This window comes from Palaemon carinicauda, chromosome 43 (assembly GCF_036898095.1).
Source record: "Palaemon carinicauda isolate YSFRI2023 chromosome 43, ASM3689809v2, whole genome shotgun sequence".
NCBI lineage: Eukaryota > Metazoa > Arthropoda > Malacostraca > Decapoda > Palaemonidae > Palaemon > Palaemon carinicauda.
The window spans coordinates 23554935-23580609 of NC_090767.1; the positions used below are offsets into that span (position 1 = coordinate 23554935).

Consider the following 25675-nt stretch of genomic DNA (forward strand, 5'->3'; position numbering starts at 1 on the left):
GTATCTGACAAAAACAAAGTCATGCATGGGTAGCCAGATCATCTAGACACACTTTCCAACACTAAACAAGCAAAAGTTTTACGACACTATTTGGCAATATCTTACGGAAAAATGACTTGGCAAAAAAATGAAAAAAAATGAAAAAGGGGCACTCGCGGTAAAATGGTCCTCGTGGTGATGAACGACATTTTAACTAAAAAAAAAAACAAGCACATGGTAGCCAAACAATCCACCAAGACTTTCCACAACTGATAACCTATACAAGTTGCACCATTCTACGACAATTTCATAATACGTAATAACTTTGATAATTATGCAAACTACCTCAGAAGGGTAAACTCGGACGCGAACGACCCCGACGCGTCTCAGAAATCGGGGAAGGAGTACAGCTACAGCAATGCACATCTGGACACTACTAGAGCGTGTAGGGGAGACACCTCCTGCAGGTCGATCACCCACAAATTCAGTCACAGGGGTGAGTCACGTGAGAAAAACCTGTTTTTTTTTGACGCTCGGGGTCGCAAACGACCCACCGTACCTATCCAGGGTTAAGAAACAGAAACAGACATGGGTAGGACATAATAAGAAGGACAGACAATAGATGGACATTAAGAATAACTGAATGGGTCCCTATTGATTGCAAAAGAAACAGGGGAAGAAGACGATGGATTGGCGAACTAAGAAAATGTGTGTAGGCCCTATATGTTGGCAGGACATGTCTGAGGCCTTTGTTCTGCAGTGGATTAGTAACGGCTGATGATGATGATTAGCCTATCTATCTATCTATCTATCTATCTATCTATATATATATATATATATATATATATATATGTATATATATATATATATATATATATATATATATATATATATATATATATATATATATATACATAGGCCTACATACATGTGTATGTTTTAATTTGTCTTATCGTCCAAAATTAAAATACAACATTATTTCTTTATATAAGACTTTTGACTTTAATTCTAAATCCCACAAAAGAACTGGTAAGTGATCAATATAAATTCCAATGTCTCTTGAACTGATCACGCAATAATGCCTGAATAATAATACCCTTATTTCAGAACCAATTAAAACAATTTTCTCGTAACTAACAACACAGAATTGAGTCGTTTAATGTATTAAAATCGTTATAGATTGGATAAAAACTACGAAATTGTAAGATATTTATGTATATTGAGAATATGATATATATACTAAAACCCAATATGGTTTTAGTGTATATAACTATAATATGTATCTTAGCAACTTATGAAATGCGTGACTTTCGTAACAACAGAACAATTATGTCATTTCATGGCTTAAAAACATCATAAGATGCTTAAAAACATCTAAATGATTTAATTTTTAGTTCTATTGAGAATATAATATATTCATAACAACATAACACGAATGTATTTAGATAATTTAACAAGTCTATATTTATCCTAGCAACTGGTAATGACGTCATTGAAGAACTAGGAAGAAGAAGAAGCAACTGCCGCGTTTGTCTATATGTATAGACGACTGAATCTTGAAGTATAAGGGATCAAAAGTGTCACTTTACAGGGTTCAATAACCTTTAAAGTGACACTTTCGATCCATTATACTTCAAGACTCAGTCGTCTATAGTCGTCTCAAGAGTCCCAGGTTGTCCCGCCGTCAAATTTTTTTCATATTTTGAAGTGTATAAAAAGATGTCAATTTCAGATTGCAAGAAACAGAAGACAGTAAGTGTTAATTCTGGTTTATTGTGCTGATATTTAGCCGGAAATTATGTTATTTAACCGATAAACCGGGATATGTCGGCGTATGGTTTGGGGGTGTTTTTGACGATGTCACGTACCATATTTATGTATTTAATTCATTTTATTTCTTATTTTATTGATTATTTTTTCATTTTCATTCATATTTTATATACAACCAGAGTTTTTGGTTTTTATTTCGGCACTGTTTGGCCGGTAAAGCCGTAGGTTATGGGCGTTGCCTGGTGTTTTAAAACTTAGGTTTTTGAGTTGCTAGATTCAATCCAATATTTGGAATGACGGTTTTGAAATATGTCGTGTTTTGGTGCCTTCGTAGTTTGTTGGGAGAGGGTTAGGTTAACTAGAAAATAGAGTAAAAAACAGAATTATAACAGAGTGAGGAGCCTATGTATATCAGCGGCCAGTTCCTCACACGTTCATTAAAAATGTACATCACCTATCCTAAATTTCCCCCCCCCCCTAACCTAACCTAACTTACAAGCTGTGTCCTTACTTACTTACCTAACGGGGGGGCTAATGCCCCCTGTGACCCCCCTTACACTGCTATATTCTAAGTCAGACATAATAATACATACAGGTGGCCACTATCCTACATAAACCCCCTCTGGAATCGTAACCGAATGAGATATCAATGAATTCACTAGTTTTGTAAACGCTTGTCTCAACAATCTACATACTAGGACCACTTTGCGCATGAATGTCGGAAATATGCGAGGATAGCCAACAAGAAATGTGTTGGAACACCGAGAAAACGTTAATTTTGTGCTTGGCATTTCATACGATATCAAATAACTGAAATTTCACTCGTTTGTCCCAACGTTCTACATACTGTACTAGGAACACTCGACGGACACAGGTGGGAACCTTGGGGTTTGGGTGTGGTTAAATAGGACTAAACGGGATTATTTAACCCTTGTGAGATTTGTAAAAGGCCACTGAACCTAACAAACCCACATAACATAACCGAATAGTTCCCAGGTTACAACCCCTAGGCGGGGAAAGCCCCCGGACAGCCTTCCCAGGTCACAACCCCTAGCCAGATTTGTAAAAAGCCACCTAACCTAACCTAGTAGTTCCCAGGTCACAACCCCTAGCCGGGGTCAAGCTCCCGGATCCCCATCCCAGGTCACAACCCCTAGTCAGATTTGTAAAAGGTTACAGAACCCCACAAACCCTCCTAACCTAACCTAATAGTTCCCAGGTCATAACCCCTAGCGGGGGGCAAGCTCCCAGAACCCCCTCCAGGTCGCAAACTAAAACAAAATAAAATATAAATGGTTATATTATGGTAAAGTGAATCTCAAATAAATCTCTCTTCCACACAATAAAACGATGGGCAGCACTCAAAATTATATCTTAACCACACTCGGGATTACCTTTATGTGAATTTTGTACGACAATTGCGGTTCCTGCACCTCCAGTTATACATGATTGTCCCCAAAGCACCAAGCTGATTGATATGAGTAATAGATACAACCACGTCGCTCAAAGAAAAACCAGAGTATAGGTCATGCGTCTGTTCATCACGGATGTTAGCGTTGGAAAGGTTGACCTCGGTCAGGTCAATCTTGGGTCACGGGGGGGCAGTTAAATTTTTTAAATCACGCGGCCAACAAAAGCAGGCCTACAAGCGCACGGAAAAGAAAGGTTAGTTCGGGTCAGCTTAATGACACTGACTTAATCCTCTTAAACATCCTAATTAGATGTTGCCTACCTTAACCTTTGGCTGTACTGTATACATAACAAATTAGTGTTCGGTATACTTTCAGGAAGTGTCCCAACGAACTACAATCTTAACAAGGGGATAAGAATGTAGATTGTTGATCTTAGGAAAAACATATGTCCAAACATCACTAAATTTTCAATTTGTGCCACCAGCTGATAGGCGAACCGAGCGCCGCCCAACGGGTGTTATTTTAGTCGGCCAGGAAGCAATGCCGTGGCTACAGCGACCGATACATTATAATGACCTTTACCCTACCTAACATTTCATGATGATTATTACAGAATTGTTGAATGCAACTGAACAGGACGTGTCTCAACCAACTACAAACTTAACCAAGAGTTAATAGAGATTTAGCTAAAATTAGTGCATGTTGCAAATTATGGGTTATGAAGTTGAATCATAATAAAACTCAAGTATGATTGTAAGTAGGTCAAGGACTGTGGCTCCTCAACATCCGGATCTCAGTATTGATAATGTTTCTTTAAATTTGTTTGACTTTTAAAATTTTAGGTGGGATTCTCGACAGCAAATTTACTTTTGAGAATCACATTAGGTCTGTGTCTTCTTCAATTGCACAAAAAATTGGCTTATTGAGAAAGTCTTACAAGATTTTCGGTGATCAATCTATTCTGAAGAAGTGTTTTAATTCTTTCATTCTACCATGTTTTGAGTATTGTTCTCCTGTCTGGTGTTTAGCTGCTGATTCTCATCTTAATTTGTTGGACAGAATTTCTTATTCCTAATCTAGATTTGTTCCATAACTGGAATACAAACCATGCTATTTAATAGGGGTACAGTATTACCTTTGGCGTAGCTGAAATGACGAGCCATTAATTTGGCAGTCATTTAATGCTCTTTTGCTTTTTCTTTTCTAGTGTTGTGTGTGAAGTTGGCCTCTGCGGATATGCGCACCTGCCCTGGGTTTCCCGACCGCCCCTGTGGAACATTCATGTCGGCGGTCGAGACCGATCCTCACGCCCTTTGCCTTTCCTGTAGGGGCCAACGGTGTGATAGCAATAACAGGTGTAGTGAATGTAGGGAGTGGTCTACCTCCCAGATGGAGAGGTTTTCGCGACGACGGAAGAAGTCCAAACGGGATTTGTTCCGTAACCGAAATACAAACCACGCTATTTACATTGGGTTTACCTTTTAGCACAGCTGAAATGGCGAGCCATTAGAATTTAACGAGGGTGTATTACCCCCGCGCTAGTTAGGGGGGGGGGTTAGTGGGGTGGTAGCTAGCTACCCCTCCCCCCCCCTCACACACCGGTGAAGCTCACTTTCACTTTTGGCTCGGACTGGGATAGACGTCTCTGTCTTGGTCCTCGCTTGGCAGCCATTGTTTGTTTTGTCTTTACTTAATCACTTACTTTTCTTTACTTCAATATATATGTAAACAGTTTTCATGTTTGTATATATATTTGAGTATAGAAATCAGTAAGTTTCCTTTTCAGAGTTGTGTGTGTAGTGTACGATATCTCCGTGGAGCCCTCGACAGTTTAGGCCACCACGGTGTAATTTTATGGGTTGCGGTCGAGTTTGGCTTCGGTCTTTCTCTCTCTCTTTTGGTCGTTCACCCTTTTACTACGTTTACTACGCCCCTTGTAGCTTCCTTCCCGTGTGGGGGGTTGCTACGGCGTACGTTTTGTCTCAATTAGTTTCTGAATCTAATTGTATTTGTTAATTTTTCGGCTTGTAAAACGATTTCTTTCGGGGTTTTCGTTCTTTCTTTAGTGTTCATTCATTTTTAAATTACATAATTACATAGTTTCATAATTATAATTGTTATAATTCTGTTTTGGTTACTGCTCTCCTTCCGTGAGTGTAAGTGGTTGTGAGGGCACGTGCCTATTGTGTAATTCTTGTTCCTTTCCCTCGGGATTCCTCTTCGGAGCCTTCCCGGGGGAATGAATGTGTACTAATGATTTTTGTTTTATTTTTTTACAGTTACCGATCTAGTTCGTTTCTGTAATATGGCACCGGTGTGAGCTGTCGTGTGGAGGCCTGGGGATTCGGCTGTTGCTGCCTCCCCTTTGGATTTTCGTCAGGGTCGTTTGTCTCCTTCTACTGGTAGTACTCCCGTGACGATTGACAGCTCTCTAGTTCATTTTAGAACTCTCAGGAGGCTTGCCTCCTTGGGTGGGTAACTTTCCTTCCGAGGGAAGTTTTTCCTGTCCAGGCTGAGTTTTTCCCCTTTTGGGGGGCTCTTCTCTTGCCTTTTTTTCGTGCGACTATGCTCTTGGTGATGAGCGGTCGCACCTGCAGTTTCGCTCAAGGGGCTAGGCAACTGCAGGAGTCCCTCTTCGGAGGATTGCTCCTTTTAGGTCACTGGCTGACCAGTCTCTTCTACGAAGTGTTTCTCTTTCGTTCGCGAGAGAGTACACTCATAGAGACTCCTCTTCGGAGGATTCTTCTGTTGCTGTTGGCCTCCTTCGCCGTAAGGCTCACCGTACGCCTCGTCGTAAGGGCCTCTCATCTCCCTATAAGGGTGCTAAGAGGCGCCTTTTTGAATCTCCGCTGCAGCCTACAACTCTTTCTTCTTGATCTTCCTCGTCTTCCAACGGGCAACGGTCTTCCCGACGGACAACGGTCTTCCGACGGACATCAGTCTCCTGGCGGACAGACAACGGTCTTCCAACGGACATCAGTCTCCCGACGGACAACGATCCCTTCGGGGCAAAGGGTTGCCTTCCACGGGGGTTCTTCCCTTGCGTGTCAGGGTTCCCCTGCGTGCCCTTCTGCTCTCCTGCTCCTGCTCAGTGTTAGCGCACAGGCGCTCTCCTGCTCATCAGCGCTTTCCTGATCGCTAGCGCTCTCCTGTTCGCCAGCGCTCTCCTGTTCGTCGGCACTCTCATGATGATCATCTCTGCTGTTCCTGTTACGCGCCCTGTGCGCCCACGTTTGCCCTCGTGATCTAGAACTTCGGTTCAGGTCTTTGTCAAGGACTCTTCTTGTACACGCAGGCTTCCACGCGTTGCCTTCTGCTCGTGAGCGATCACCAGCTCGCCAGCGACCTTAGACGCGTCAACGTTCACCTGCTCGTCAGCGATCTCCTACGCGTCAACGATCGCCATCGATCTGCCACGCGTGTCAGTTCCCCTGAACACCATCAGTAGCGATCTAGCGCTCGCCTACTGTGGACCACGATCTCCGGTAGCTGAGTCTTGCCGTAGATCTTCCTCCTGCTCGCCAGCGCTCACCTTTACTTCTGTCCTTCTGTGGGCCAGCTTTCTTCAATTGCCAGCACACATCTGCGCGCCCTTCTTTGCCACGCACCAATGGGCACCAACGGTTTTCTGACCGTCTAGGATCGCCTGATTAACAGCTTGCTTCAGCGCTCACCTTCCTGATGCACCTGCGCACCTTCTGTTAGCGCTCACCTTCCTGATGCACCTGCGCACCTTCTGTTAGCGCAATGCGCGCTGACCATCGCTAGTCTCTCTCGCGTTGGCAATCGCCTACGCGCCCGCGCGATTCTTCACCTGCGCGTTAGCGTTTTGTTAACGCGCCACCACTCGCCAATGCGCCGTCGCTTGTCGACGAGCCATCGCTTGCCAACGCACCATCGCTTGCCAACGCTCCTTCTCTCTCCTATGGGCTATCGCTCGTCAACGCGCCATCGCCCGCCTACGCGTCATCGGTCTCACGACCGCCTGTGCTCATCCGCGCGGCCACACTCTCACGTGCCTGCACGCCTACGCTCATGCGTGTCCGCGCACATGCTCTCCAATGTTCGCCCGCGCGCGAACCAACGGTATTCCATCGCGCGGACGGACGGTGTTCCGTCGCGCGAGCCTACGGTGTTTCTTCGCACGAACGTCGGCTTAATTCTTGCTCGCCTATGGGTTATCGCTCGCCGACCACCAGCTCTCGCCCTTCCTACCACGCTCGCCCTCCTTCTACGCTCCTTCACTCACCTTCGTTTGCGTTCCTGCGTGACCGCACATGGGCACTTCCACGTTCGCCCACGCGTAAATCATTGATTTACCATCGCGCGAGCTCCAGGGCAATTGCGACCGCGATTCCCATTGGGGTTTTCGCAGCATGGCCAGCCTGGCGAGTTCTTCTGGAGTGTATTTCCAGAACACGGCCTCACCCAGTAAACGCAGAGCATGGCGCATGCAAGAATAAGAAGAACCTTCAGGGAGGTCTGAGCAACATTCTTCTTTCCAGAACCTGGGTTAGCCCTTCCCCGTCATTCCCTGGAAGGATTTTTGGCGGGGGGCCTTCCGTTCGAGATTTCACCATCGGCCAAGGGGTGACCGTTTACCCTTCCTCTTCTCCATCTCGTGAAAGAGGCTTACCAAGTCCTTTCCCTCCTCGGTTACGACCCGAGGTTTGGCTCAAGGAAGCTACAGGAAGGTCATGGGTACTTTCCTCCTCTCGGGCTCAAGCACCTTGGCGTTTCGTCGTCAAGTATCGAACTTGCGGGCAAGCTCGATGTTGGACCATCTGGACGCAATGACTGAGGGCTTCCTTTCGGGTGTCTCATCCGTAGATGTCGACAACTTCAGACACCCTTCCATCCTTGAGGAGAGTTTGTTTGTGCCCAAGGACAGAGACATAGACAGCGGCTGTGCGGAGGAAGTCGACTTCCGTTTTCACTCCTCCAAGGCGCTTTCTTCCAGACCCTGCAGGGCTCCAGCGCCTCTTCCTTTCAGCCACGTCGGCCTAAGTTATCGGACCGGCTACGACAACTGAGACAAAGTGTCCAATTGCAGTTCCCTCTTGTCAGGAACAGATGGCATGGGAGGCTCTCCCGGGGGGGGCATAGTCCTAGAGGGAGCGGCAGAGTTCATGAACTCTAGGATTGGCACCCCCCCCTTGCAGGTTTCACGCTGGGAGGATGCCTAAGGTTACTCATCCGGATGACAGCTTCCCGATGCCCATTCCTGCACGATCTCTGTGATCAGCCAAGGATATCGCGCCTGCCGTCTCTGTCAGCGAATTCAGTGTCTCTGAACCTCTATGCCATAGGGTCGGCAAGAGTTTGCCCATTTGGGCAGAATGATCCATGCCTTAGGAGAAGGTCCTCCATAGGATCATCGACGACTTCACCCCCGGCTTCTTCAGTCGATCCTTTCTTGTAAGGAAGTAGCTGAGACGGGAGTTCCGTAGTCGACCTCTCAGCCCTGATCAAGTTTGTCGAACAAACTTCGTCCAGCGTGGAACAGCAGAATCGATCAGACTGGTAACGAGGCGACAGGACTCCTTAGACCCTGGATCGGAAGGACGGGTTCTTTCAGTTTCCATTCCATCCATCTTCCAGGAAGCTCGTGGAATTCAGCCTAGACTGCAGGTATTCCTGCTTAAGATGCAGTGTGGCGATCCCGCCGTGGCATCGCAGGTTTTTTTCCTCAGAGAACTCTCCCTGCTGTCCTCATGGCCGCTCAGGTGCAGGCTTCCGCCTCCTTCGCCTTTTGGAGGTCTGGTCAACTCCGGTAGGCTCGGGTTCGACCTTCTTCAGCGCCGGGACGAGCTTCCGGATGCTTACCATGAGTGGGGGTTCATGGTATTTTGCTAGGAGCCTTCTCTTCTTCTTCTGCCTCAACGTCTGGAGTATCTAGCCATGATATTGAGTCAACGGCCTTACCACGTTGGAAACCCCGCTTCTCGTCCGTCCAGCGAGGTTAAGCAACGTCGGTTCTGGTCGGTACTTGGATGGGTGACCACCTGGGGACGCCAGATTCTGTTGCCACCTCCTCTGAGCCTTCCCTTCAGTTGACTGTGGCAAGGCTGAGGAGAGTCGCAGTACCTGTTCTCAGTCAAGCTGAGCTTTCAGCCCTACCTTGGAACGTTTCCTAGTTCTCTTTTCCTCATTGACCCGTCTATAGTTCCGAACGGTCGCCTCAGGATAAGTTCCATGTGGGGCGGTCTGAGTTCCGGTGGTTTCAAGCAACGATTAACCAGACTTTCTGGCCCCTATGGGACCAACGGAACGATTAGACCTGCAATGGGTGTTGACCTATGGAACCTCTTGATGGGAGTGGATATTCTCGTCCTTTCCCCACATTTTTTATGCTGTTCTCGGACTCGTCAAAGAAAAGGGGGGGGGGGCATGTTCCGGTCCAGGCCTGTGGTCAGGACCTGAAGGATACCTCTCCATCATTCAGGCAGGCTTAGGGGCCGTAGTCTGGCCCCTCTACAGATCCTACAGCTCCTGCCGAGTCGCTCCGTGCGCGTCGACTTCATGGTTCTGGCGTGTTCTAACCAGCAGGGGACGCATTTTTACACCTTCGCATCTTGCAGTAGAGATACCGAGATGATTGGGATACTCTCAATACCACCATCGGCTCTCTCATTCCAGGCAGAGGAATGTTCTCTCTGACTATCCGAGCAGAGCCTCGTAGAGAGAGTGTACCTGGGGGTCTTTGGCCTTGAGAAACCAGCAAGTCCTGGTCTGGGGGACCGGATCGCGACAGCTTGGAACCTTAAGCTTCCGCTGTTCTTCCCCCCAGTCTCAGACCCCGAGACTCTTTGGCAAGATGCATTCCGGTGATGGTGGGACAACATCGACGCCTGCGTCTTCCCTCCTTTGTTGTCTGTTGAGAATGGGTCTCAAGACCAGGTTGTCTGTCAACCTTTCAATGGCCCTGAGAGCTCCATTGGGACTATGCGCAGAACGGTTTCCGGACCCTCTGGTTCCCCTGACGGAACTCCCGGGAGAGCTTCTCCCACGGCACAGGCTACTCAAACAACCACACAGCAACATCTTTCTCGAGCCGGGGCGTCGCTTCGGCTTCATGCCTGGAGACACTACGCCTCCTCCTCGAGAGAGACAACCCGCTACAGTCGCGGGACGGAGGTCACGTCATCTGCGATAGTCATCCGCAGGGGTCTTCCAGGCGAAGTGAAGAGTCTTCAGCGGTTGGTGTCGTGGGAGATATACCTCTTCCCTTAAGGCTTCTTCTCCAGCAATAACGATCTTATTGCCTTTCGGCGGGAGGAAAACTCCTTTCCGCTCTCGACAATGAAGCCTGTCTCTCAGCCTTTTCCTGACCTTCAGGCTTAAAGGAATAACTTTTTCCTTCCCGCTGGACCTTTCCTCGCTCATGCGAAGCTGCGAACATCCCTGCCCTAGTCGGAGTGAGACCTCCAACTTGGAGCATGGCTCGGACTTTTTTAGTCCCTTAAGAGATTTTCTCAAGACCCTTTACGTCAGGCCTCTGATTGTATTCCGTCTTGATTGGGTCTCCAGCTCACTCTGGCCGCGGCCAGTGTGTAGGCAATCTTCTTGGTCTCGTACGACTCCGCCCTTTCTAAGGAATGGGGAAGGCAACATTCAGGTTCGCTCCTGAGTTGTTGGCTAGACTCAGAATCTTGGGGTCCCGACCCTTCGGTCCCATTCCTTCAAGATTTCGAGTCTCCATTCTGTATCTGATGTCCCAAAACCTTCTCCTTCTTGCCAGTAAGGAATCGAGAGGTTAGCTTTGGGAACAACTGCAGTTTGTCCTCAGTTGCAGCCGGTTTGGGAGCACAAGAAGGACACGGGGGAGAGTCACCAGTATACCTCTTCAGCTCGGACTCAAGGATTTTCATCTCGACCTGTCTTCAGACCCTCCCCCGTCACGTCGCCCTACAGCACGATGTCAGATCCATCGCAACTTCCCCCGCCTTCGAGTAATACTACTCTGTGTCGCAGGTGCTACAAGCTGGAGTCTGGAAGCGTCTAATGACCTTCGCAGCCTGCTTCCTGCAGGGCGTGACCCACAGGAGTTTCGATACGTTTTCTATCGCTCTGTGGTGGCTACACAACAGCTGGTCTAACCTCAGGCTCCTTTTTGGACAGGTAGCAGAAGGTTGAGGGCATTGTTATCAGGTTTTAGTCTGCATTCCCTCTACTGGGAAGCAGCATCCTGGTCTCTGCATAGCTGACCTCAAACCTCTGCAGGTAAACCATGCTTCCTTGTGTTCCAAGTATTGAGTCAATACTGTCACGTCCCCCATACCCTGACGAGGTGGTATTGGGAACGTCCTAACCCAGAGTTCCTTCTGGAACTCCAGGTCAACTGCCTAGGACGAGTCACACTTCTTCCCTCACACACAAGCTTATGTAGGCCACACGGTTCCTTACGGAGCAAGGAACTTGTGAGGTGCAGAGACTCCTTTTCTCGAGTGCGACTCACTCGGATTCTGAGTCCCTGGGTAAAGCCAAAGCCAGTATGGCTGGGGACTTTCCACCCTACCTAAGGGGTAAGTCACCCAATGTAAATAGCGTGGTTTGTATTTCGGTTACGGAACAAATGACAAATTCGAAGATAATTTGTATTTTTCCTAACCATACAAACCTTAGCTATTTACACATATTTGCACGCCAGCCCTGTCCCCCAAGACAAGTCCTACCTCTAAGTGAAAGTGAGCTTCACCGGTGTGTGAGGGGGGGAGGGGTAGCTAGCTACCACTCTCCTACCCCCCGCTAACTAGCGCGGGGGTAATACACCCTCGTTAAATTCTAATGGCTCGCCATTTCAGCTGCGCTAAAAGGTAAACCCAATGTAAATAGCTAAGGTTTGTATGGTTAGGAAAAATATAAATTATCTTCGAATTTGTCATATTTCTCCTTCGAAGGTTTCTTTGAAAGGAGAAAAACCCTAGGCCTCTTCTTCCGTTGCCCAAACCTCCTCCAAAGCTCCCACTCGATCGGTCTCTTTCGAGAGACCATCGAGTGGTAGCGTAGACCGATGTACTGTTTACCAAACTCGGGGCTTGAGAGATGACGTTGCTTCCCCTAGCGAAGCAGCTCCACCTCTCCCCCTGGGGGAGGATATGTCACTAATCCCCCTTTTTCAGCTTTGGTCCTCCTTGGGGCTTGAGGGTTCGCCCTCCAAGGAGGTTTTACTTGACTACATCCGATTGGGTGCCGCTGTCAAGCAATCGCCGTCACCGACAGAGGTTGATCCTCTGTCTCTTGTCGACATTGTGGGGTCAGAGGTATCCAATGCGGTATCACCCATCACCCATGCCTCTTCAAACCCTATGGTAGCTGACGGCTTAGTTTCTCCCGTTCCTGTTCAACCATCGAGGGAGAAACTAAGTCCAACAGTCTCTCCTGCTAGTGTTTCTTCCCCTGGTGGAGTTCACTTACAGAGACTCCTCTTCGGAGGACTGCAGAAGGTCAGTTTGCTGCCCCTACGGCCCCAGGAGGCCGCATTCGTCGCAATGCTCGCCTTCCTCTTCGCCAAAGAGGCCTTCCTTCACCTGCGGTGAGGAGGCGCCTCTTCGGTTCAACATCTTCGATGCAGTCCCCTGCAGAGGAACCTCGACAACAATCACCGATCACTGTTCCTGCATTGGTCTTGGACCTTTCTGCAGATCGTTCGCGATCTCCTTCGGTGGAAGGTCGTCCTTGTAAAGGACACGTCGACCTGCCGACCAGAGTATGCTAAAACGAAACCTGAGGAGCACGCTATAGTAGCTCGTCAGGCCCCGTCAACAAACCCTAACACAGGGCATCAAGGGCGTATGCGTCAACACGCACATATGTTCCAACAGGAGCCCAGCTCTTCTCCGCGCTATGCACGCACTCTTGCACATATGCGCCCACGTTCTCCTGCGCACCAGGCCTTGCCTAACCCTCACCTGCGCGCCGTCAACCTCCTGCGCGCCAACGCTCTCCCACGCGCCGTCAACCTCCTGCGCGCCAACGCTCTCCCACGCGCCAGCGCTCTTCCACGTGCCAGCGCTCTCCCACGCGCCAGCGCTCTCCCACGCGCTAGCGCTCTCCCACTCGCCAGCGATCTCCTGCGCGCCAGCGCTCTCCCACGCGCCAGCGCTCTCCCGCGCGCCAGCGCTCTCCTGCGCACCAGCGATGTCCTGCGCGCCAGCGCTCACGCCCAGCAGTTATTTCTCCTGCGCACCCACGATCTACTGATTTGGGCGCTACTGGGAAGTTAACTAGAGTGACTTCTTCCACGTTCCAGCTCTCGCCATCGCGCCAGCGCTCTCCATCGCCCGCATGCATCCGCGAGGATACGTGCGCGCACACTTCCCCATCCTCTCCTACAGATTTGCGCCCACGATCAGCACAGACTTCAACTGCACGGCCGCGTGCTAGGGGTCTTTCTCCTGCGCGCGCGCCGTACGACTGGTACAGGCACTCACGAACTCTCGCCCGCGCACTCAACGCCTTGATTCTGCGCGCGCGTGCGCGCCAACAGTCTCCCGCACACGCTTCTGTGCGCCCACAGTCTCCCGCACACGCTTCTGTGCGCCCACAGTCACCCGCACGCGCTTCTGTCCGCCCACAGTCTCCTGCACACGATCCTGTGCGCCATCAATCTCCCGCGCGTGGACACTCCCGTAGTCTCCCGCGCGCCAGCATCAGCAGTCTCCCGCGCGCGACTCCTGGTATTCTCCCTCACGCGAGCACCATTAATCTCCCTCGCACGAGCGTTAATATCCTCCCGCACGCGAGACTGCTGAACTACGAACGGCAAGGTCGCCTCATTCCCCTCCCCGCGAGCGCATACCAGCGCCCATTGTGGGAGAAGAGAAACATCTAGAGGGGTCCAGGATCCCAAAGCCTTTTCAGGCGAACCCACCAATGATGAGAATTCCTCCCAAGGATCCTTCAATTCCTGTCCCTTCAAGGGGTATGTCTGACAGCGCGTCTGTAAGCTAACAGCCCTGGTTCGGTGCACTAATCAGAGCGTAATGCAGGCGTTCAAGCCTGTCTTCTCTGAATTAGGGCACAGATCCTTTGCTGCTTCTACCCCTTTGAAGAAAAAAAGAGGAGCTCCGGGACGCGGTAACTTCTCCAAGGGCAAAACTGACTCCACGCAAGTCTTCGAGGCAGGTTCCTTCTTTCCCCCAGACGGTCTCTCTTTCCCCTTCGGACGAAGATTTCCCATCCTCGGGAATCACGCATGGAGAAACTTTCCCCATCGCACCAATGAGGGAAACCTCTCCTCGTGTCGAGATGTCTTCTCACGGGGGGACTGAAAGGAACATGCCATCCTCGTCAATGTTGGAGTCCTACATCCTTCCCAGGAAGGAATCTAAGGACTCTAAAACATTACCGAAGTCCTCTACTAGGACTAGGATGGAGCCAGCTAGCCACTCGGAGAACATCCGCGACTTTCCCCAAGAAGAGCCTTTGGGGACAGGAGACTTCGCTGCAAGGCCTACATCAGGAGGAGACCAGCAAGAGTCAGAACATGCGTTTTGGCAAGTTCTGACTCTGATGAGGACTCTCAACAGGTTTTCCGACCCAGAGATCCCTCCTCGAGAGGGCAAGGACACGGTCTTGGACCGTGTCTTTGGTACTCAGAAACCCTCCAAGACCAGTGCAGCACTGCCCTGGTCTCAGGGGGTTAAGAGTACCAGGGACAAGATCTCTCTACAGCTCTCCGAGATGTCCTCCTCCAACCGTTCCAGTGCCACCAACAAGCTCCTTCCACCTCCTCGCGTACAGCAGAGGAGGTACTTCGAGATCCTTAAGGAGCCTTGTTCAGCTCTTCCCCTTCACCACTCGCTGGAAGAGCTTACCAGGGGAGTCCCTCTTGAGAGAGACTCCAACCGGCAGGTCTCATTCTCGGCAACCAGGAGAAAGTTGCGAAGTGTGCTATGCAAGCCACTTCGTGGCTCGACATCTGGTTGGGGACCTTAGGTATCCTGATACGTTCTGAGGATTTCTCCAAAGAACGTACCAGGAAAGCTATGGAGACATTTCTTCTCTCAGGTACTCGCAAAATCGAGTTTCTGGCCCACCAAGTCTTGAACTTGTGGGCAAATACCATTCTGAAACGTCGGGATGCAGTAGCTGAGAGATTTCATCAGAAGGTCCCTAGCACCGAGATCAATAGGCTCAGGCATTCCTCTCTAGAGGGATCCATCTTGTTTGAGCCTAAGGATGTGGAACAAGCCGCTGAGAAGTGGAGGAAGTCTCATCAAGACTCCCTCCTTCATAGGGCTTTAACATCTAAGCACTATAAGCCTCCGCTACCACAGCAGTCCCGTCCAGTCAAGACCGCTAAAACGACGACAGCAGCGAAGACCGTGGTGTCTACTGTAAGCCCTTTCCTGTCAAAGGAAGGAAAGACAAAAAGTCCTCCAGGGGAGGCAAGAATCCTAGATAGAGCAGCCGAGGCCGCAAACGCTAGGATAGGCAGTCCCCCTGCTTGTCCATCAGTGGGGGGGATGCCTATAAAGTTGCTCAAACAGGTGGAAGCAACTCGGGGCCGATTCCTGGACAATCTCTGTGATCAGTCTAGGATATCGCGTCCCGTGTTCATAACATCTCTACCTCCCCTGACAACGAATCCAGTGTCATTGAGCTCCCTTGCCATGGGATCGGCAAGGGGGCAAGCCCGTCGGGCAGAAGTCCAGACCCTGTTGAAGAAGGGCGCTCTCCAAGGGGTCCTCGACGAATCTCCAGGCTTCTTCAGTCGACTTTCTTGTAAAGAAGGCGTCTGGAGGCTGGAAACCAGTCATCAACCTCTCAGCTCTGAACAAGTTTGTCAAACAAACTCTGTTCAGCATGGAGACAGCAGACACGGTCAGACTAGCAGTAAGACCGCAAGACTTATGTGCTGTTTTCAGATGCTTCAAAAAATGGGTTGGGGGCCCACGTGCTGTACCACACGACCTCAGGCCTCTGGTCAGAGTCAGAAAAGTACCTCCATATAAATCTCCTAGAGATGAAGGCCGTCTTTCTAGCCCTTCAACAGTTCCAACAGTACCTGGCAAGTCACTCTGTGGTGGTGATGAGCGACAACACCACAGTAGTGGCCTACATCAACAAGCAAGGATGTACTTTTTTGCAGCAACTATCCCATCTAGCAGTATAGATACTGAGATGGGTCGAAATCCACTTGTTACCACTATCGGCACGCTTCATTCCGGGCAAGAGGAATGTGCTCTCCGACAATCTGAACAGAGAGCATCTTAGATAGTGAGTACCGAGTGTTCTTTAGATCATCTAGTAGCCAAAAAAGTCCTGACTTTGTGGGGTTCTACGACGGTGGACCTTTTCACGACAGCTCTGAACTTCAGGCTCACGCTGTACTGTTCCCCAGTCCCAAACCCCAAGGCTCTCTGGCAAGATGCTTTCCAACAACGGTGGGACAACATCGACGTTTACGCCTTTCCCCCGTTCTGTCTGATGAGGAGGGTGCTCAACAAGACCAGAACATCGGTCAATCTTTCAATGACCCTCATAGCTCCACTATGGCATCACGCAGAATGGTTCCCGGACCTACTGCAACTCCTAACGGAGCCTCCAAGAGAACTCCCTCTACGAGATAATCTACTCAAACAACCACAAGCCAACATCTTCCACAAAGCCGGGGCTTCGCTACGACTTCACGCCTGGAGACTCCAGCATCTCCTCTCTGAGAGAGGATTTCCGCAACAAGTTGCGATCAGGATGTCTGGACATCTGCGCAAGTCATCAGCAGCAGCAGTCTACCAGGCAAAGTGGAAAGTCTTTTGTGGTTGGTGTCGTAGAAGGGGTATCTCTCCATTCGATGCCACTATTTCAGCAATATCGGAGTTCCTCGTGTATTTACGTGAAGAAATGTGCCTCTCAGTATCGGCAGTGAAAGGCTATCGCTCAACCTTAAGTCTCGCCTTCAGACTGAAAGGAATGGACATTTCTTCATCGCTAGAACTTTCTCTACTCATAAGGAGTTATGAACTTACCTGCCCTCAGTCGGAAGTAAGACTTCCCCCATGGAACGTGGTTCGAGTTCTCAGGTCCCTTAAGAGACCTCCCTACGAACCATTATGCCAGGCATCAGATCGCCACCTAACCTGGAAGACGGTGTTCCTACTAGCTTTGGCCTCGGCCAAGCGAGTCAGCGAACTTCGTGGTCTCTCATATGACATCGCCCATTCAAGGGGATGGAGGGAGATAACGTTCAGCATCGTCCCTGAGTTTATTGCTAAGACTCAGAATCCGGGAGTAGCGGATCCTCGATTCGACTCCCGGATTTCTAGTCTCCGTACTGTAACACATGACCCTGACCATCTCCTACTACTGTATGCCAGTAAGGAGCTTGAGGCTGTACCTCAAATGAACAGCCGCAGCCCGTCCTCATGTGCCAGCACTATTCATCAGCACAGGAAGGACTAAGAGGAGGGTCACCAAGAATACCATCTCTGCATGGATTCGTAGGGTCATTGACCTGGCCTTGAATCCAGACCCTCCTCCATCACGTTGCCACAGAGCACATGATACAGGGGCATAGCTACGTCCCTGGCCTTCAGAAGAAATTTTTCAGTGACGGAGGTTCTTCAAGCTGGAGTGTGGAAACGTCAAACAACGTTCACATCCCACTACCTGCAAGACGTGACCAACAGGAGACTCGATACGTTCTCTATCGGTCCTGTGGTGGTTGCACAACAGCTGGTTTAAAACCTCAAGCTCCTTATTGGACAAGTAGCAGAAGGTTGAGGGCATTGTTATCCGGTTTTAGTCTGCATGAATGAAAAGGTTTGACTGTCCCTTATTCTTTTCTTCATCATCCCCTCTCTTGGGGAAAGCAGCATCCTGGGTTCTCTGCATAGCTGACCTCAAACCACGGCAGGTAAACCATACTCCCTTGTGTTCCTAGTATTAATATTAATACAGTACTGTTACATCCCTATACCCTGACGAGGTGGTATTGGGAAAGTCCTAGTCTACAAGTTTCCATCTAAAGAAATTCAGAACAACTTTCTAGGATGAGTCACACTTCTTCATACCTTCACACACAGCTTGCGTAGGCCGCAGACCTTGCGTAGCAAGGTTTTAGCGAGGTGCAGGGACTCCTTATTTCTTGAGTTCTTACACACTCAAATAAGGAGTCCCCGGGCAAAGCCAAAAGCCAGACTGGCTAGGACGTCCACCCTTCCTAATGGGTGAGTCACTCCTATTAAATACTGTGATTTGTATTCCAGTTACGGAACAAATGACAATTTCGTAGTTGTTCCATCACGGAGTACTTACCTCAAACTACTTTCTTAGGAGTATCTGGGATCTCCTCCCTAACCGACCAAGAATTTTGCGTAGTTCCCCATACAGTATCTCCGTTTTCCCTTGTCGGGTCCCTCCGTGGCGGATGGATACTCGCCCTAAGACGACCTGGGGTGAGCGCGCGAGAGTGCGCTACTAGGTCTGTGTTTCCAGTAAGCATCTGGTCGTGGCGTAGATAACATCTCGCCGCTCTCTCTCACATCCCGTCCAAACCACCATTGTGTTCCACGTGTTCCCTTTGTGCTTTCCCTTTTTACTGTAAACATTAAACTTACCCGCTGGTTATATAAAAATAGCTTTAGTCTGTGACGTCCGGCAGAAATTCAAAAACTTGCGGCAATCGCAGATAGAGTTGCCAGGTGTAGACTAGCGGCCTCACGGGAGATAGATCGAACCATTCCATACTACACCAGATCTTCTCTGCTGCCATTGCTGGCAACATCGTTTGGAATTCACTCGTGATTAACCTGGATTTTAGCAGTTATCTTGGTGATGTACTCCTAAATATGGTTTCTGGCATTCGCTTATTTTGTTTTTGTTTGGTATTTGATCACTATGTTATAGCTTAAAAGGTAAGATTAGAAGTTTTTTCAACCTACTTTAAACTAACGCTAGGATTGGCAGTCCCCCTGCATGTCCACCAGTCGGGGGATGCCTACAAAGTTGCGCAGACAGGTGGCAACAACTCGGGGCTGATTCCTGGACGATTCACAACATCTCTACCTCCCCTGACGACGAATCCAGTGTCATTGAGCTCCCTTGCCATGGGATCAGCAAGGGGGCAGGCCCTTCGGGCAGAAGTCCAGACCAAAGCAAACTCCGCTCAGCATGGAGACCGCAGACACGGTTAGACTTGCAGTGAGACCGCAAGACTTCATGTGTACACTGGATCTGAAGGATGCGTACTTCCAGATCCCAATCCATCCGTCTTCAAGGAAGTACTTAAGATTCAGCCTAGACAACAAGGTGTACCAGTTCAAGGTGCTGTGTTTCGGTCTCTCCACAGCATCACAGGTTTTAAATATTTAACTTAGCCGGTGAATATATAAATTGCTGCAACTCTGTTGCTCGACAGACACATACATAAAAAAACTCGCGAGCGATCGCTATGCAGGTTGCGGGTGTGCCCACCAGCGCCAACTGTCGGCCAGATACCACTCTCGGATGTAAACAAAACCTTCAATTTCTTCTCTGTCGACGTGTCGACAAGACGTACTTTTACTTGCTGTTGAACCTGGAGTTTTTCCCATCATATTTGGTGAAGTACTTTAATTTGGTTTGAGCTTTCGCAGTACAGGTTTTTTTTCTTCAAATAAATCCTTGAACTCGTTTTTGGATAGATTTAATTTTTGATGACAAAGAGAGTATGGACTTTCTTTGACTTTTAAATGGCCGACCCTTCCCTTAGACGGAAGTGTGTTCAGGCTTTTAGCAATTATCTTATCACGTTATAATTATAGATTTTCCTCTATATATTTTATATCTCACCGCCTTTATTAGGCCTTTTCGATTAACTTTCCATTTATAATAAACATAAAAATAAATTTTAATGATTTGTTTATATGCGACCTTTCCTGAGAGTAGGCGGTCCTAACTTGGAAACCGAAGTTAAACAACGTTGAGCCCTTTCAATCGTAAATAGCTTTTAAAGAGCTAATGATTTAAAACTTTTTAAATGAATATTTTTAATAGATATTTTATGAAAGATTTTCTTTGAATAGTCTTCGTACTGTTTCAAAGATGAACTAACGTTTAGTTTATTTATGCTACGCAGTTTGCGCTCTATCGTTACGATAGAGAGAGAGAGTATCACGGTTTCACTTTGCAGAAAGAGTAAATCGATTCTGACATTTTGTTCATTCTTCTTTCAAAGCTTAAATGTTTTAAATTCTATTTCAAAGGAACTTTTTAATTGAAAAACCTTTCAGTTTTTTCCTTTGGTCAAATAACATGTTTTTTTGACGAAACGTAAGTGGGCTCTTCTCTTAGGTGCGAAATCAAGAGAGAGAGAGAGAGAAAGATAGAGACGGAGGGAGAGAGAGGAGAGAAAACGTTCCGTTCAAGCGGGTAACGTTGTTCTCGAGTTACTCTCGTCCCTAGTCTCTGTACGGGGAGAAAGGATAAAACGTTTTTAGTTTTTTATTCTCGTCCCCAGGCAATGTACGGTGAGAGATTGAAAACGTAGTTTTGAATGAACTAGTGTTTAGTCTCTTCCCCAGCCACTGAATTTTTTATCTTAAAATATGTTTACTGTTTTTTGCTGGTATTAATGTGCTTGCATTATACGACTGATTTCGCAATTACTACTTTTTGATGAGGGTAGAATTGCGTGCTTCAGGTAGAAATCAGTAAAAGTTTCGATTTCAGTGAAATAAGTGCAAAACAGAAAATCGTAGTGATAAAGTGATATTGCGCAAAGTGTTATCAGTGTTGCGACCGAGGGTCCGTCTGTTCGTGCCTGTCGTTCGCCTAGTCCGGGACCTCTTGCAAGCTCCCAAGCCCAGGGGAGAAGTAATGTCGTACGACTTATGGGTTCGAGAGGCCTTGATCAGCGAACAGACGTTCCCTCTATGGTAGCGGGTGTATCTTACCAAGATCACCCCTACCATAAGGCGAGAGAGACGATTTTCTCCTCGTCATCCGAAGGCTTTTCGCATAAGAAACCTGAAACAAGGTTTCGAGGCCCTTAAGCGAAAGTCAGTCCTTTCAGGACAGGTCCAGCGTCCTGGTTGTAGCCATTGGGACAGCTCTGACCCTATGCAGTCATCGGAAGACTGCTCACCGCCTAACAAAAGCGTAACACAGACTCCGAGAGTCTTTTTGTTGGCAAGGTTTTGCGGTCACAGACGTTACCCTCGTCTCTTACCGCAACCATTTCCGTTGATCCTAAATGGGTTGTACGGCAAGACATGCAGAATAAGCTTGCCTCCCTTATGGAAGACTATTCTGCCGATAAGTCCGTTGAGCCTAGCCGTTTATCTCATCGAGATCCTGGCTTTCAGCCACCCTAACGTTCCTTTGTGCGTCCTGTTGACGTTGGCGTAGCTAAGTCACGTCAGTCAGGTTGTTTAGAACCACACTCGATGCGGTCTCGTGTGGATTTTCAGCCACATTTGGACGTTACGCCACTTGCTGATGCTCCTGTTGACGTTCAGGACGTTCGCTAACAATCGGAGTTGACTTGTTTTGACGCTGAGCGTCAACCTCCGCATTCTAGAGTTGTTTTGACTGCTCAGTCTAGGCGGTCAAAGCAGTCTCGAGTGGACGCTGTGCGTCCTCACGCACCTGTTGTTGTTGACAGTTCACAGACTGTCAAGCAGTTACATGACGTTGCGTCCTGGTCTCTCGCACCTGTTGTTGTTGACAGTTCACAGACTGTCAAGCAGTTACATGACGTTGCGTCCTGGTCCGCTACTAATGCACCAGTGCGTGTGGACTCTGCTTGTAAAGCATTGCCACCACGGTAGGTCTCTCCCTTGCTTGAGACTAAGCTATTATCGGACAAGGTTCCTTCAGATGAGGAAGTTGCTGTTCCCCCTCCTACTGATATTCCCTTGAGGACTCTGTCAGACGGAGAGGAGCCTAAAGCTGCTTAGCCCTCTATGGACTTTAAATAAATCATGCTGATTTTTAAGGATCTTTGTCCGGATCTTTTTGTAACTGCTGCTCCTCGTTCGCCTAAACGTCAGAGCTTACACTAGGCCTAGCTACTTCGAAGCCGTTGTTTTATAAGCTAGTGCTCTCTCGCTCTCCTAGAGAGCTTTACGTTTGCTAGGCGACTGGTTTATCACCAGGAGGAGTTTGGGGGATACAGCCTTTGCTTTCCCTTCTTTTAAACTGGCTTATAGAGCGAGAGTCTGATATGACACGAGAGAAGTTCTCGGCTTGGGAGTTCCTGCCTCTGCCCAGATAGACTTCTCAAACCTCATAGACTCTCCCTGGCGCCTGGCCATGAGACGCTCCAAGATTTTACAGGTCAACTTCACAGCTGTTTTCGAGCCTTTGAAGTTTTGCTGTACAATTATGTCATGCATATACAAGGCTTTCAGGGATGGCTCCAATGATCTAACAGCCACGTTCTCTGCAGGAACAAGTCCCTCAGGGATGGCTCCATGATTTGGCAGCCATGTTCACTGCAGGAGTATGTAAGAGGCAAGTGCGCTCAATGTGTTCATTGTCAAGACAAACTTCACGATGAAGTCTTCCAGGCTGTCTTGACAGCATTTATGGAAGGCGACTGGATGGTCTCTCTCGACCTTCAGGAGGCATACTTCCACATTCCTATACACCCGGATTCCCAACCGTTTCTGAGGTTTGTTTACAGGAATGTGGGGTACCAGTTTCGAGCTATCGGGGATCCGAGCCTCCCTGTACTTGGACGACTGGCTTCTCAGAGCATCGTCCAGCCTTCAATGTCTGCAGGATCTACATTGGACGTTGAGTCTGGCCAGGGAGTTGGGACTTGTGGTCAACCTAAAAGTCCCAACTGATCCCATCCCAGATTATTCTATTTTTGGGGATGGAGATTCGCAGTCAAGCCCTGCTCGAAGTCCAACTAATGCTGAAAAGAAAACGTTTATTCAGTCAGGAGTTGGAACAGTCTCGTAGGGACTCTCTCATCCCTGGAGCAGTTTGTCTCACTAGGGAGACTACCCCTTCTGCCTCTCCGGTTCCATCTAGCCTCTCACTGGAACTAGGACAAGACATTAGAGACGGTATCATTCCCAGTCTCCGAACCAATAAAGGCATGCCTGAAATGGTGGGACAGCAATATCAGTCTGAGAGAGGGACTATCCCTAGCAGTCAAGAACCCAAACCACGTGTTGTCCACAGACGCGTCGGGTTTGGGTTGGGTGCGACCCTGGACGGTCGGGAATGCGCTAGTCTGTGGACCTCAAGTCAGAAGAGCATGCCATCAACGGCAAGGAGCTATTAGCAGTCCACTTGGCCTTGATGATATTAGGAAGCGTCTTCGAAACTAAGTGGTAGAGGTCAACTCAGACAACACCACAATTTTGGCGTACATCTCCAAGCAAGGAGGCACACACTCCTTCACGCTGCTCGAGATCGCAAGGGACCTTCTCTTATGGTCTAGAATTCGAGGCATCTCCCTGTTGACGAGATTCATCAAGGGGGACTTGAACGTCTTGGCAGACTGTCTCAGTCGGAGGGGTCAGGTGATACCCACGGAATGGACCCTCCACAAGGACGTGGGCAAGAGTCTTTGGGCTTCTTGGGGTTAACCAACCATAGACCTCTTTGCCTCCTCGTTGACCAAAAGGTTACCAATCTTTTGCTCTCCAGTCCTAGATACAGAAGCAATCTACATAGACGCGTTTCTACTGGATTAGTCTTTTATGGACTTATATTCATTCCCACCATTCAAGATAGTCAACAAGGTACTGCAGAAGTTCGCCTCTCACGAAGGGACAAGGTTGACGTTGGTTGCTACCCTCTGGCCCGCGAGAGAGTGGTTCACCGAGGTACTTCAATGGCTGGTAGACTTTCCAAGAAGTCTTCCTCTAAGGGTAGATCTGTTACGTCAGCCCCACGTAAAGAATGTCCATCAAAGCCTCCCCGCTCTTCGTCTGACTTCCTTCACACTATCGAAAGACTCTCAAGAGCTAGAGGTTTTTTCGAAGGAGGCAGTCAGTGCGATTGCAAGAGCTAGGAGAGCTTCTACCATTAGAGTATACCAGTCGAAGTGGGAAGTCTTTCGAGACTGGTGCAAGTCAGCATCTGTGTCCTCGTCCAGTACCTCTGTAGCCCAAATCGCAGATTTTCTTTTACATCTGAGAAAGGTTCGCTCCCTTTCAGCTCCCACGATTAAGGGCTACAGGAGCATGTTGGCTTCGGTCTTTCGACATAGAGGCTTAGATCTTTCCAACAATAAAGATCTCCAAGATCTCCTTAAGTCTTTCGAGACCTCTAAGGAACGTCGTTTGGCAACTCCTGGATGGAACTTAGACGTGGTCCTAAGGTTCCTCATGTCAGACAGGTTTGAGCCATTACATTCAGCCTCCCTGAAGGATCTCACCCTCAAGACACTTTTCCTAGTGTGCTTGGCTTCGGCTAAAAGGGTCAGTGAACTTCATGCCTTCAGTAAGAACATCGGCTTTTCTACACAAAAAAGCCACTTGTTCACTTCAACTTGGTTTCCTGGCCAAAAATGAACTGCCTTCTCGTCCTTGGCCTAAATCTTTTGATATTCCTTGCTTATCAGAGATCGTAGGCAACGAACTGGAAAGAGTATTATATCCTGTTAGAGCTCTTAAGTTCGATTTAGCTCGTACTAAGTCATTACGAGGGAAATCTGAGGCATTATGGTGCTCAGTTAAGAAACCTTCATTGCCTATGTCAAAGAATTCTTTGTCATATTTTATCAGATTTTTTTTTAATACGAGAAGCTCATTCTCACTTGAATGAGAAAGACCGATGTTTGCTTAAGGTTAAGACGCACGAAGTTAGAGATATAGCAACCTCCGTGGCCTTCAAGCAAAATAAATCTCTGCAAAGTATTATGGACGCGACTTCTTGGAGAAACAAGTCAGTGTTCGCGTCATTTTACTTAAAAGATGTCCAGACTTTTTACGAGGACTGCTACACACTTGGTCCATTCGTTGCAGCGAGTGCAGTAGTGGGTGAGGGTTCTACCACTACACTTCCCTAATTCCAATATCCTTTTAATCTGTCTCTTGAAATGTTTTTAATATTGTTTTATGGGTTGTTCGGAAGGCTAAGAAGCCTTTCGCATCCTGATTGATTTGGCGGGTGGTCAAAGTCATTTCTTGAGAGCGCCCAGATTAGGGGTTTGATGAGGTCCTGTTGTATGGGTTGCAGCCCTTGATACTTCAGCTCCTGGGAGTCTGTCAGCATCCTAAGAGGATCGCTGGGCTCCGTGAGGAAGACAGACTTACAAGGCAGAGTAATCGTCTAAGTCAACTTCCTCACCAGGTACCTATTTATTTTGGTTTTGTTATATTGATAACTGCCAAAATGAAAAAACTCTTAGCTTATACGATGTAAACATAATTAACTCTGGTCTCTACCCACCTCCTTGGGTGTGAATCAGCTATTATATATTCACCGGCTAAGTTAAATATTTAAAAATGATATTTTAATTATAAAATAAATTTTTGAATATACTTACCCGGTGAATATATAAATTAAATGACCCTCCCTTCCTCCCCAATAGAGACGCAGTGGGATGAGAAGAAATTGAAGGT

At 48.2% G+C, this 25675-nt stretch overlaps 1 protein-coding gene, 1 long non-coding RNA gene and 1 pseudogene across 4 annotated transcripts in view; all 3 read left to right on the forward strand.

Moving 5' to 3' along the window:
* Positions 1-25675, forward strand: part of LOC137633620 (uncharacterized) — a 444399-nt gene that overhangs the window by 397195 nt on the left and 21529 nt on the right. The gene's annotated exons all lie outside the window — the stretch shown is intronic.
* Positions 1-25675, forward strand: part of LOC137634019 (uncharacterized) — a 411582-nt gene that overhangs the window by 86993 nt on the left and 298914 nt on the right. Inside the window, exon 1 of one of the 3 annotated variants that reach the window (XR_011042424.1) lies at positions 1618-1731. The exons of the other annotated variants lie outside the window; for them this stretch is intronic. The gene's annotated coding sequence lies outside the window, so the exon portion shown is untranslated. Of the gene's footprint in view, positions 1-1617; positions 1732-25675 lie in introns of those variants that run through there. 3 annotated transcript variants of the gene reach the window in all.
* On the forward strand, positions 9073-9191 carry LOC137634064 (5S ribosomal RNA; annotated as a pseudogene).